The sequence below is a fragment of the Hyla sarda genome, unplaced genomic scaffold (genome assembly GCF_029499605.1).
Source record: "Hyla sarda isolate aHylSar1 unplaced genomic scaffold, aHylSar1.hap1 scaffold_450, whole genome shotgun sequence".
In the NCBI taxonomy this organism is placed as follows: domain Eukaryota; kingdom Metazoa; phylum Chordata; class Amphibia; order Anura; family Hylidae; genus Hyla; species Hyla sarda.
The window spans coordinates 20,127-34,175 of record NW_026610463.1 but is presented as its reverse complement, the minus strand read 5'-3'; the positions used below and the strand labels follow the sequence as shown (position 1 = coordinate 34,175).

At 50.1% G+C, this 14,049-nt stretch overlaps 3 non-coding genes and 1 pseudogene across 3 annotated transcripts; all 4 read left to right on the top strand.

Annotated features, from left to right (window-relative positions):
• Nucleotides 1–4,762: 4,762 nt before the first annotated feature.
• LOC130335406 (U2 spliceosomal RNA) lies at nucleotides 4,763–4,953 on the top strand. The gene has a single exon (XR_008877046.1). It is a non-coding gene; the product is annotated as a U2 spliceosomal RNA (small nuclear RNA).
• Nucleotides 4,954–7,038: 2,085 nt separating this feature from the next.
• On the top strand, nucleotides 7,039–7,229 carry LOC130335394 (U2 spliceosomal RNA). The gene has a single exon (XR_008877036.1). It is a non-coding gene; the product is annotated as a U2 spliceosomal RNA (small nuclear RNA).
• A 2,095-nt stretch (nucleotides 7,230–9,324) lies between these two features.
• Nucleotides 9,325–9,515, top strand: LOC130335382 (U2 spliceosomal RNA). The gene has a single exon (XR_008877025.1). It is a non-coding gene; the product is annotated as a U2 spliceosomal RNA (small nuclear RNA).
• A 2,092-nt stretch (nucleotides 9,516–11,607) lies between these two features.
• Nucleotides 11,608–11,784, top strand: LOC130335416 (U2 spliceosomal RNA; annotated as a pseudogene).
• Nucleotides 11,785–14,049: the final 2,265 nt, after the last annotated feature.

Here is a 14,049-nt window from a genome sequence, read left to right as displayed (position 1 = left end):
TAGCGAGGTCGACTGAAGCATATTTCATAGCAAATTCTTCAGATGGGATCAGGGCATTCAGGCTGGGTACTACAGAAGAATATGGGGCAGATAAGTCGTAAATTAAACGTTTTTTATTGGAGAATTTCCCTGTCACCACCCCGACCGGACTGACCCTCCAGACTTCGAATGGTGACGTCTGGAATGGCCCGATGATGAAGCCTTTGGTTAACTCCTGTTGGATTAATTCCGTAACGACCTGGGGTTGCTGCGTGGCTGACCGTAAATTTTTGCACTCAAACGTAGATTGAGGTAAAGACACTAAGCCTGTGTGGAAACCCGACCTGAAGCCTGTGAGTAACCATTGTACCCAGTCTCGTTCCGGGTGATCTGCCAACACACCAGCCAGCGCATCCACCTGGACCCCGCCTAGTCACGACTGCTGTGACCTCTGAGAGCACAATGAGCTGGGATGGGCCCGGAAGCAGAGCAAGCACACGTGCAACAACCTGCAGTTGCTGAAATTGCAACTTGCCAAGTTGTAGTTGTTGCATACCTGGCTCCTGCCCAGGTACCTCACAGGGCGCCCCAGTTTGTCTACAGCAGTCGAGAACTTGTGCCCGGGAGCAGGAGAAGCCGTGACCCCCCTACTGGTACTTGGCTCAGGCTCGTGGCTGGCGCTGGAACACCACGGGGCTGTGTGTGAAATAGACTGGCAGATGGTGCAGGTCGGAGCCTTCAACCCAGCAAAATGCTTACAAAACAGTTCGGTGTCTACCACTCCCCAGTCTGTTTCGTAAGCGAACTGACTGACCCCTGCCGCAGCCTTTGCCGCAAAGGACTTGTGGTACTCGTAGAAGTACGACCCGCCGTATTTGTACGCAAACTCTGATAATTTGTACAAATACAGGTCCAGCTCTTCCCTCCTCTCTGGTTTCTCAGTACAGATCACATCCCTGTATAGGCTGAAAGCAATCACAAACTCTACTATAGTGAGCTTGCGGTTTAACCTGGCATCCTTGCTCTTGAAGACCACCGAGACCTCCCCACATGCTACCGTCTTCGTCTCAGTGACGTCTTGGGTGCTGATAAGCAAGGATGCCAGGTTAACGTCCTTGCCGTCCAGAATATCCTTGCGGATGGAAGCGGGAATGAAGTGTGATGGCGTGATTTTTGGAGGAGTTGTTCCCCTACCTACAGGAGTTGCCACCATAGGCGTAGCTGGGGTTGCGGGTGCAACCGCCGCGAGGGGAACTGATGCTTGGGACGCACTACCCCTCTCGAATGTGTCCATTCTGGATTCCAGGCTGGACATGGAGGACAACATGCTGTTCATCATAGAATGCAGTTGTGCCAGGGACGTGGCTACTGTCTGCCCTGACATGTCCTGCTGACTGCCGCTCGCTTCCTGTCCTGATGTTAGCAGCTTGTATAATTCTGCTTTCCTAGCTGCCGCCGGAAATGGAATTCCCTTCTTGCGAAGCTCCTCCATCAATCTGGGAATTGTCCAGGATCTGTACGCCGTGCCTATTCCCTGCTCGGAACTCCTGGCAGGGGTTTCTGGGACAGACAACGTGTCTTCGATGTCTGATGCGTTCGACATAATGCCTCCACCTGTCCGGGCCATGACGGGTGCCGGGGAGAGATTAATAAAACATGAAAACCATGTATGCCTTCCGACTCTAGTTGATAAGCCCTTCTGCTACTAACCTGCCAACTACCACCGTCAACCGTCAGGCAAGGACCTAGGACAACACGATATATTAACACATGCTATAACATTCCTACTATCGACTCAGGTGCCTACCACCTCACCGTGTACTACCTAGACCAACTCTCCTGGCTCGTTGACCGTGACTATACTAGACCATCCCAATTGTCGTGAAAACATGATCGTGGGACAGTGAAACCGCCAACATTTACACCATCGTGACATAAGGTTCTAAGGCCTGCGGAGCACAAGCCCCTGTCGTGGACCGTGTGAACGCAACGTGTCGCCTCGTGCGAATTGCTCTGAAAATGTGTCCGCAACTGTCTTGTCGTGGTTCCGTCCTGCAAGATGTTTCGGGAGATAGTCTAATTATAAGTGTATTGCTCTGAAGACGTGTCAGCAGCAATGAGTCGTAGCTACCCTCCTGAAGAACGTGTCAGGATAAGTGGATCTGCGCTTAATCGTACGTGTGCCGTGTGGTATGCTCTGAAAACGTGTCAGCAGCAAACCAGATGTAGGTTACCCCCCTGAAGACGTGTCAGGACAACGGGTTAAATTCCTACCAATGAATGACGTATGGTATGCTCTGAAAACGTGTCAGCAGCCAATAACTGTTATGTCCCCCCCCCCCGCCACCCTGCATGCGTGTCAGGGTGACGGTTCACTTCTATTCAAGTGTGTAGCGCGATGGCATGCTCTGAAAAACGTGTCAGTAGCAAACCAGCTGTAGGTTACCCCCCTGAAATCGTGTCAGTACAACGGGTTAACTCCTACAAAAGTGCATAACGTGTGGTATGCTCTGAAAGACGTGTCAGTAGCAAACCTGGCTGTAGGTCACCCCCTGAAAGCGTGTCAGGATAACAGGTTAAACTCCTACATATGTGCGTGACGTGTGGTATGCTCTGAAAAACGTGTCAGTAGCACACCTGGAAACGAGTTGAAGATGACCAGCTGTGAATGCTGCCCCTAAATCGTGTCGGACTGCAGTTGTTGGTTACTCTTATGAGTCCGTAACGTGAGCTATACGGTGTGCTCTGGCCACGTGCCAGTAGTCCTTGTTATGCGGGAGTGTCAATGTTTGCTCCTGTGTGGCGTTCCGTATGTCCTGTGATGCTAGCCATGGGGCCTGTCCAAGGAATGACACCCGTCCCCCTTTTTTATTTTTTTTTTATACGACCATGCCCCCCACATGTACATGCATACGCATCTGCACCCACCCTCTGCATGTGCGTACACCTGCGCATGCATGCCCTGACGCGTCAGACGCCAATAGTCGTTTCAGAGGTTTACTGTTATGTCCCCCCCTGTGTTGGCCCCTGTTCTGTTGTCATATACTGAGATCTATCCGGATGAGCTGCGGCTGTTGACCCCCTGGAGACATGACCTCCGCCCCACTGCACGTGGTATCCCCGTGATCACATCTCCAGAGTAGTCACAGCCTGTGCCTTGTCAGATCAATCATAGCTGTCAATGTATCTCAGTAATGTGCATCAACTGTGACAACTACCGGTTCCCAGTGCTAATACATATACCTTGGAACATACCTATGAGTTTTGACTGTTTTGCCAGGACTTGTCCTACGCACTTTTAAGCCTATAAAGTATAAATGCATAATGTAACAATACCCAGCCACATAGTACGTTATCCCATCGTCAAGATTGAAGACCTTGTACCCTCCTTCTTGTCAGCGATATGCATGGCACGTACCCTGTCACAAACACCGCCGGTGATCACTCAGAAATAACGACATAACAAGTTATCACCATCCTCAGTACCGACATGCTGCCAATCAACCCCCCCCTCACAGACTCTGCACTGCCATCTAAGCGTCCCTGGCAGAATCAGTTGGCTGCGAATCTGCCGTCCCCCCTGCGAGGAACCGTTTGCGGGGCTGTACGTTTCACGGGCGTGGCCACTAAAGGCCCCTGTATCCAGCGCTTACCCGTCCTCTGGATTCAGTCCTGGAGATCGATGCGTGTCCCCTGGCTGAACGCCCGCCGTTCACCTGACCGGAACCGGAAATCCCCGCTTGCTGACGTCCCTTCCTGTAACGTCTCCAACGCTGTGCGAACAACGCTGTGCGATGAACGTGCCGGCTTGCAGAGAGGCCGAACGTTAAATACACCCGGCCCCTCCCACAAATTCAGCCGTAGGCTTCTCACATATATATATATATATATATATATATATATATATATACGCGCACACACACACATATATATAAACGTATTCTCCGTTGAGATATTGCAGCCGCTGCTGTGTCCAGGCCCAGGAGCCTTAGCACTGTGCTGTGATGTCACTCAATACCACTGACATCACTAGGTGTAAACAACATCTCTCCTTTGCTGTGTATGTGACTATGGAGCTGTTTGGTGATGTCGTCTATTATGGCCTTCATAGAAGCAACAGGAGATTGTTGCATCCATCTAGAACCCTCAGAACTACAGTGCTATGATGTCACTCACTTCCACAGGCCTTGCAGAGTGTAAACAACAACAACCCAGCTTTGTTGTGTATGTAACCATAGGGATTTGTGATGTCACCTAGAACCTTCACAGCAGCGACAGCTTTATGAGGAGCATCAGCACTGCTCTGCCTGAGCAGAACCATCACCGCCATAGGTTGTCAAATAACCCGGGTTTAACCCACACAGGTAAGTCCAATGGGGTGCAGGCATGTCCTCTATGCTTACAGCTTCCCGTGGGTGTTGGTTTGATACCGTTTGGGGACAGCCAAGGAGGCATCTGCAGGCAACAAAGGTAGGTGTGTGCTTGTGTGTGTGTTTCCTATGCAGATCCTAAGCCCAGTGTCACATGCAAGTAGGAGGAGTAAGAAGGGTTCCTGGCAAATCCGGGTTATGGATTGCATTTAAAAAGGCCCCGTGGGAGTGCAATGGGCCCCTGTCTTGCTGCTTAGCAATAATGGTATGGGTTTAGGTTCTGCTGTGTGTACTGGTGGTTGACTGCCCCCCAGCCCAGAGTGTGCATGGAAAATTGTCTGGCAGCCTCCCTGACAGCAAGCAGTGATAGTGCCCATGAAGGGCACCTTGTTGGGCCCGCCCCTTTCATGGTTATCGCTTCTCGGCCTTTTGGCTAAGATCAAGTGTAGTATCTGTTCTTATCAGTTTAATATCTGATACGTCCCCTATCTGGGGACCATATATTAAATGGATTTTTGAGAACGGGGGCCGATTTCGAAGCTTGCTTCCGTCGCCCTATGCATTGACCCGATATGGCAGTATCTTCGGGTACAGTGCACCACCCCCTTACAGGGTTAAAAAGAAAGATTCCTACTTTCATTGCTACCTGCTTGCTGGCTAGCCAGCTAGCCAGCCCTGTGGGCCTTGCTGCTGCTGCAGCCAAAAAACAAAAGGTGGTGCTGCTGCTGCTTCTGCTGCTTCTGCTTCTGCTTGTGTCTGGCCGCTGTTGGAGCGTCCAGGCACAGGACTTCTGCTGCTGCTGACTAAATGGCCTCCTTAATTGGATCATTTGAGTAGCCAGCACACCTGTGCAGGTAGGGCATGACATGATAGGCAGCTGCCTTGATAGCGGGTGGGTGCTGAATGTTCCTAATTGACAAAATAAGATTAATGCTTATGAAGAAATATAAAATCTCATCCCTTCCCCAATATCGCGCCACACCCCTACCCCTTAATTCCCTGGTTGAACTTGATGGACATATGTCTTTTTTCGACCGTACTAACTATGTAACTATGTAACATAACATGGGGGGGGGGGGGGGGTCTCCTGGCTGTTCACACAGGTGTGTCATTGCTGTACATTGACCATGCATTGCTTCTGTGGTATTGCAAAGGCAAAGACAAATGCTTCCAGCCATCCATTGCACTAATGGATTGGTCATCAGCTGGCTGTCTATGTCCCGCATCAATATAGACCAAAGTACAGAGGGTTAGGCTATGCTATTGTGCACCTACCTGATGCATCAGAAGGTGCGAGGCCCTTGCTAAATTCTGTGCACAGACTTTGAGATCTATACTTTAGACTGTATCTAAACCTGCAACATGGACTGACATTCTGGCCTACTTTCAGCCGATGCGACTTGTCTGTCGCTGAACAGTCGCTTTTTATGTATTCAGCACCTATGTATAATGTTGTAAAAATGCTCTAGAAGCTAAAGTCGCAGAAATGTCACACATATTTGGCCTGCAACTTTCTGTGCGACAAATTCAGACAGGAAAAATCAGTATAAATCCTTAGAAAATTATCCCCCAGTGTCTCCATCTGCTGGCGGTATTGAATAAGCATTGCTGCACTGATGGGGTATGCATTAGACGAAAAAAAGAAGAAAAAGAAGAATAATACGCCCAGAAAAGAGGCGAAAAGGAGAAAAACGTAAAAAAACGTGAAAAAAAAGTAAGAGGAAGAGAAGGGAAAAAAAGGTGGAAATGAGTTTAAAAGTGATTTCGGCGGAGAAATATATATATATATATATATATATATATATATATATATATATACGCGCACACACACACATATATAAACGTATTCTCCGTTGAGATATTGCAGCCGCTGCTGTGTCCAGGCCCAGGAGCCTTAGCACTGTGCTGTGATGTCACTCAATACCACTGACATCACTAGGTGTAAACAACATCTCTCCTTTGCTGTGTATGTGACTATGGAGCTGTTTGGTGATGTCGTCTATTATGGCCTTCATAGAAGCAACAGGAGATTGTTGCATCCATCTAGAACCCTCAGAACTACAGTGCTATGATGTCACTCACTTCCACAGGCCTTGCAGAGTGTAAACAACAACAACCCAGCTTTGTTGTGTATGTAACCATAGGGATTTGTGATGTCACCTAGAACCTTCACAGCAGCGACAGCTTTATGAGGAGCATCAGCACTGCTCTGCCTGAGCAGAACCATCACCGCCATAGGTTGTCAAATAACCCGGGTTTAACCCACACAGGTAAGTCCAATGGGGTGCAGGCATGTCCTCTATGCTTACAGCTTCCCGTGGGTGTTGGTTTGATACCGTTTGGGGACAGCCAAGGAGGCATCTGCAGGCAACAAAGGTAGGTGTGTGCTTGTGTGTGTGTTTCCTATGCAGATCCTAAGCCCAGTGTCACATGCAAGTAGGAGGAGTAAGAAGGGTTCCTGGCAAATCCGGGTTATGGATTGCATTTAAAAAGGCCCCGTGGGAGTGCAATGGGCCCCTGTCTTGCTGCTTAGCAATAATGGTATGGGTTTAGGTTCTGCTGTGTGTACTGGTGGTTGACTGCCCCCCAGCCCAGAGTGTGCATGGAAAATTGTCTGGCAGCCTCCCTGACAGCAAGCAGTGATAGTGCCCATGAAGGGCACCTTGTTGGGCCCGCCCCTTTCATGGTTATCGCTTCTCGGCCTTTTGGCTAAGATCAAGTGTAGTATCTGTTCTTATCAGTTTAATATCTGATACGTCCCCTATCTGGGGACCATATATTAAATGGATTTTTGAGAACGGGGGCCGATTTCGAAGCTTGCTTCCGTCGCCCTATGCATTGACCCGATATGGCAGTATCTTCGGGTACAGTGCACCACCCCCTTACAGGGTTAAAAAGAAAGATTCCTACTTTCATTGCTACCTGCTTGCTGGCTAGCCAGCTAGCCAGCCCTGTGGGCCTTGCTGCTGCTGCAGCCAAAAAACAAAAGGTGGTGCTGCTGCTGCTTCTGCTGCTTCTGCTTCTGCTTGTGTCTGGCCGCTGTTGGAGCGTCCAGGCACAGGACTTCTGCTGCTGCTGACTAAATGGCCTCCTTAATTGGATCATTTGAGTAGCCAGCACACCTGTGCAGGTAGGGCATGACATGATAGGCAGCTGCCTTGATAGCGGGTGGGTGCTGAATGTTCCTAATTGACAAAATAAGATTAATGCTTATGAAGAAATATAAAATCTCATCCCTTCCCCAATATCGCGCCACACCCCTACCCCTTAATTCCCTGGTTGAACTTGATGGACATATGTCTTTTTTCGACCGTACTAACTATGTAACTATGTAACATAACATGGGGGGGGGGGGGGGGGTCTCCTGGCTGTTCACACAGGTGTGTCATTGCTGTACATTGACCATGCATTGCTTCTGTGGTATTGCAAAGGCAAAGACAAATGCTTCCAGCCATCCATTGCACTAATGGATTGGTCATCAGCTGGCTGTCTATGTCCCGCATCAATATAGACCAAAGTACAGAGGGTTAGGCTATGCTATTGTGCACCTACCTGATGCATCAGAAGGTGCGAGGCCCTTGCTAAATTCTGTGCACAGACTTTGAGATCTATACTTTAGACTGTATCTAAACCTGCTCCAACATGGACTGACATTCTGGCCTACTTTCAGCCGATGCGACTTGTCTGTCGCTGAACAGTCGCTTTTTATGTATTCAGCACCTATGTATAATGTTGTAAAAATGCTCTAGAAGCTAAAGTCGCAGAAATGTCACACATATTTGGCCTGCAACTTTCTGTGCGACAAATTCAGACAGGAAAAATCAGTATAAATCCTTAGAAAATTATCCCCCAGTGTCTCCATCTGCTGGCGGTATTGAATAAGCATTGCTGCACTGATGGGGTATGCATTAGACGAAAAAAAGAAGAAAAAGAAGAATAATACGCCCAGAAAAGAGGCGAAAAGGAGAAAAACGTAAAAAAACGTGAAAAAAAAGTAAGAGGAAGAGAAGGGAAAAAAAGGTGGAAATGAGTTTAAAAGTGATTTCGGCGGAGAAATATATATATATATATATATATATATATATATATATATATATATATATACGCGCACACACACACATATATAAACGTATTCTCCGTTGAGATATTGCAGCCGCTGCTGTGTCCAGGCCCAGGAGCCTTAGCACTGTGCTGTGATGTCACTCAATACCACTGACATCACTAGGTGTAAACAACATCTCTCCTTTGCTGTGTATGTGACTATGGAGCTGTTTGGTGATGTCGTCTATTATGGCCTTCATAGAAGCAACAGGAGATTGTTGCATCCATCTAGAACCCTCAGAACTACAGTGCTATGATGTCACTCACTTCCACAGGCCTTGCAGAGTGTAAACAACAACAACCCAGCTTTGTTGTGTATGTAACCATAGGGATTTGTGATGTCACCTAGAACCTTCACAGCAGCGACAGCTTTATGAGGAGCATCAGCACTGCTCTGCCTGAGCAGAACCATCACCGCCATAGGTTGTCAAATAACCCGGGTTTAACCCACACAGGTAAGTCCAATGGGGTGCAGGCATGTCCTCTATGCTTACAGCTTCCCGTGGGTGTTGGTTTGATACCGTTTGGGGACAGCCAAGGAGGCATCTGCAGGCAACAAAGGTAGGTGTGTGCTTGTGTGTGTGTTTCCTATGCAGATCCTAAGCCCAGTGTCACATGCAAGTAGGAGGAGTAAGAAGGGTTCCTGGCAAATCCGGGTTATGGATTGCATTTAAAAAGGCCCCGTGGGAGTGCAATGGGCCCCTGTCTTGCTGCTTAGCAATAATGGTATGGGTTTAGGTTCTGCTGTGTGTACTGGTGGTTGACTGCCCCCCAGCCCAGAGTGTGCATGGAAAATTGTCTGGCAGCCTCCCTGACAGCAAGCAGTGATAGTGCCCATGAAGGGCACCTTGTTGGGCCCGCCCCTTTCACGGTTATCGCTTCTCGGCCTTTTGGCTAAGATCAAGTGTAGTATCTGTTCTTATCAGTTTAATATCTGATACGTCCCCTATCTGGGGACCATATATTAAATGGATTTTTGAGAACGGGGGCCGATTTCGAAGCTTGCTTCCGTCGCCCTATGCATTGACCCGATATGGCAGTATCTTCGGGTACAGTGCACCACCCCCTTACAGGGTTAAAAAGAAAGATTCCTACTTTCATTGCTACCTGCTTGCTGGCTAGCCAGCTAGCCAGCCCTGTGGGCCTTGCTGCTGCTGCAGCCAAAAAACAAAAGGTGGTGCTGCTGCTGCTTCTGCTGCTTCTGCTTCTGCTTGTGTCTGGCCGCTGTTGGAGCGTCCAGGCACAGGACTTCTGCTGCTGCTGACTAAATGGCCTCCTTAATTGGATCATTTGAGTAGCCAGCACACCTGTGCAGGTAGGGCATGACATGATAGGCAGCTGCCTTGATAGCGGGTGGGTGCTGAATGTTCCTAATTGACAAAATAAGATTAATGCTTATGAAGAAATATAAAATCTCATCCCTTCCCCAATATCGCGCCACACCCCTACCCCTTAATTCCCTGGTTGAACTTGATGGACATATGTCTTTTTTCGACCGTACTAACTATGTAACTATGTAACATAACATGGGGGGGGGGGGGGGGTCTCCTGGCTGTTCACACAGGTGTGTCATTGCTGTACATTGACCATGCATTGCTTCTGTGGTATTGCAAAGGCAAAGACAAATGCTTCCAGCCATCCATTGCACTAATGGATTGGTCATCAGCTGGCTGTCTATGTCCCGCATCAATATAGACCAAAGTACAGAGGGTTAGGCTATGCTATTGTGCACCTACCTGATGCATCAGAAGGTGCGAGGCCCTTGCTAAATTCTGTGCACAGACTTTGAGATCTATACTTTAGACTGTATCTAAACCTGCTCCAACATGGACTGACATTCTGGCCTACTTTCAGCCGATGCGACTTGTCTGTCGCTGAACAGTCGCTTTTTATGTATTCAGCACCTATGTATAATGTTGTAAAAATGCTCTAGAAGCTAAAGTCGCAGAAATGTCACACATATTTGGCCTGCAACTTTCTGTGCGACAAATTCAGACAGGAAAAATCAGTATAAATCCTTAGAAAATTATCCCCCAGTGTCTCCATCTGCTGGCGGTATTGAATAAGCATTGCTGCACTGATGGGGTATGCATTAGACGAAAAAAAGAAGAAAAAGAAGAATAATACGCCCAGAAAAGAGGCGAAAAGGAGAAAAACGTAAAAAAACGTGAAAAAAAAGTAAGAGGAAGAGAAGGGAAAAAAAGGTGGAAATGGGTTTAAAAGTGATTTCGGCGGAGAAATATATATATATATATATATATATATATATATATATATATATATACGCGCACACACACACATATATATAAACGTATTCTCCGTTGAGATATTGCAGCCGCTGCTGTGTCCAGGCCCAGGAGCCTTAGCACTGTGCTGTGATGTCACTCAATACCACTGACATCACTAGGTGTAAACAACATCTCTCCTTTGCTGTGTATGTGACTATGGAGCTGTTTGGTGATGTCGTCTATTATGGCCTTCATAGAAGCAACAGGAGATTGTTGCATCCATCTAGAACCCTCAGAACTACAGTGCTATGATGTCACTCACTTCCACAGGCCTTGCAGAGTGTAAACAACAACAACCCAGCTTTGTTGTGTATGTAACCATAGGGATTTGTGATGTCACCTAGAACCTTCACAGCAGCGACAGCTTTATGAGGAGCATCAGCACTGCTCTGCCTGAGCAGAACCATCACCGCCATAGGTTGTCAAATAACCCGGGTTTAACCCACACAGGTAAGTCCAATGGGGTGCAGGCATGTCCTCTATGCTTACAGCTTCCCGTGGGTGTTGGTTTGATACCGTTTGGGGACAGCCAAGGAGGCATCTGCAGGCAACAAAGGTAGGTGTGTGCTTGTGTGTGTGTTTCCTATGCAGATCCTAAGCCCAGTGTCACATGCAAGTAGGAGGAGTAAGAAGGGTTCCTGGCAAATCCGGGTTATGGATTGCATTTAAAAAGGCCCCGTGGGAGTGCAATGGGCCCCTGTCTTGCTGCTTAGCAATAATGGTATGGGTTTAGGTTCTGCTGTGTGTACTGGTGGTTGACTGCCCCCCAGCCCAGAGTGTGCATGGAAAATTGTCTGGCAGCCTCCCTGACAGCAAGCAGTGATAGTGCCCATGAAGGGCACCTTGTTGGGCCCGCCCCTTTCACGGTTATCGCTTCTCGGCGTTTTGGCTAAGATCAAGTGTAGTATCTGTACTTACCTGGCAGGGGAGATACCATGATCGCTACGGTCTGAAGAACTCCAAGCATTGTGGTAGAGATTTTGCGTAGTACGATTGCAGTACTTTTCGTTCTTATTAGAACCGCATTTCTCTAGAGCATACCACCTGAAGATCGTCTCCTGCCTGCCTCGGAACATCTGAAGAAGGAGAAGATCTTGAAGACTGCAGCTCCGGAAGAAGCCGACGAAGAACCTGGAAGAAGGGAATCGGCGGTGAATTCCGGAACAGCGGCGAAGAGGAAGGCGGCGCAGAATCTTTTCGAAGAAACTCGCTGCCTCTGGAGAAGGATTTGCATAGCTCCTCCCACCGGGACCGGATCTGCATAGCTCCTCCCACCCGGGAAAGAAGACTTTGCGAAGCCTCTCTCCACAAGCAAGCAAGGAAGCGGAAAAGAGCCTGCTGGAAGAAGCCATGGCCTCAACCAGCAAGTCCACCCAGGAGGCTGCAGGGCAAGGCCTGGAGGTCCAGCCCCAACCACAGCAAGCTTCAACCTCCACCACGGCAAGGCAGAAGGGCGGCAGAATTCCTAACCTGGAAGCTCCAACCCTGGAGCCCTGGATGAGGCAGACTGTTGCCTTGAAGCTCAAGCCCGTGGACGGAAGGGTGCCGGACATGTCCCACGACGTGTTCTGCAAGAAGATGCTGGCGGATCAAGGCTTCCCCACGGCTGACACCCTGGGAATAGCAACCTTCTTTTCGGGAATCTTCTACATCACCTTTGCCACCATTGGGACCTGTAGAAGATACTGGGAGGTGGTGAAAGCGGCGAGTCCCGAATCCCCTTTCTCTCGCTTTGTGGGCAACTGCCTTATTCAAAGAGAGGAGAGGCGGGTGACGGTCTCAATGCGGAACCCACACACCCCAGGCACGGACATCTCGACCTTCCTGAAGCGCTTCTGCACCGTGGTGAGGGAGCCCACCCGCATCCTGAACTCACTCGGATACTGGACCTGCAAGTGGTCTGTGGTCGTCAGACTCAACAAGAACCCTGCTTCTCCAGACGGACTACAGCACCTGCCAACGACATTTTCCTTGGGCAACTCCACAGGACTTATCTTCTACCCGGACATGCCGCAGACCTGCAGGAGATGTGGCAAGATGGGCCACGAGGGCAAGGACTGTACGGAGGATGCCTGCAGGTATTGCCGTGTGACAGGTCACACGACCAAGGACTGCCCCAAGAGCAAGACCTGCAACCTCTGCGGACTGGCAGCCCACAGCTACAAGGACTGCCCCCAGAGGGAGAGAACATGGGCATCTGTGGCAGCGAGAGCACCGAAGCCAGCCCCAGCTCCGGAGCCAACACCACGGATGGCCAAGCCGACCAAGGAGGGTAAGAAGGCGAAAGCCACCACCCCTGCCCCGTCCCGCCCCTCCCCTGCCCCTCCCGCCCCATCCCCTGCCCCTCCCGCCCCATCTCCTGCCCCATCCCGTCCCACCCCTGCCCCATCCCGCCCCACCCCTGCCCCATCCCGTCCCACCCCTGCCCCATCTGCCCCATCCCGTCCCACCCCTGCCCCTCCTGCCCCATCCCGTCCCACCCCCGCCCCTCCTGCCCCATCCCGCCCCACCCCTGCCCCCCGTACCCCACCCCGGCCCACCCCTGCCCCCCGTACCCCACCCCGGCCCACCCCTGCCCCGTCCTCCCCTGCCCGGCCCACCCCTGCCCCGTCCTCCCCTGCCCGGCCCACCCCTGCCCCGTCCTCCCCTGCCCGGGCACTCTCTCCTGCCCCCCGCCCCACCCAGCCTCCTTTCTCTCCTGGCCCAGCAGCACCTAACCCCCCTCCAGCTGCTGGTGCCCGCCCTTCGGAGGACTTTCCTGTGCTTCCTCCCCCAGGTACCATACAGAGGAAGAGGAAAGGAAGGGACAACGTATCAGAAGAGTCCCACAAAAGAAAGATAATCGAGACCTGCGAGACCCCTCAAGCTTCAGATGAGGAGGAGGAGATGGAGCAGGTCTGCGAGAGCCTTGAGGCTTCAGAAGGAGAGGAGGTGATGGAGCAGGCCCAAGTGGAGCAGGTCCAAGCAGAGCCAGTCCAAGCTCAATCTATGGAGGAGCTGCTGCAGGACCCAGAGGTTAAGAAAATCCTGGACACTCCGTCCAACACGGTCTACGACGAGTTCTTGGAAGGGCGCTACGAGAAGCCACAGGAGCCGACAGGCGCCAGAGAAGAGGACCCGTCCGACCAGACTGGTAACTAGTATCAGAACTAACCTCTCTTTTTATTCCCATGGCTGATCTCAACATCTTCTGCATTAATGTGAGGAGTATTAGAGCTTGGTTTAGATTTCAGACTGTTCTTACGTTCTTAGATTCCCAGAGGTGTGATGTTTACATGTTGCAGGAATGTGCTTTGTCTGCTTCTAGGTCT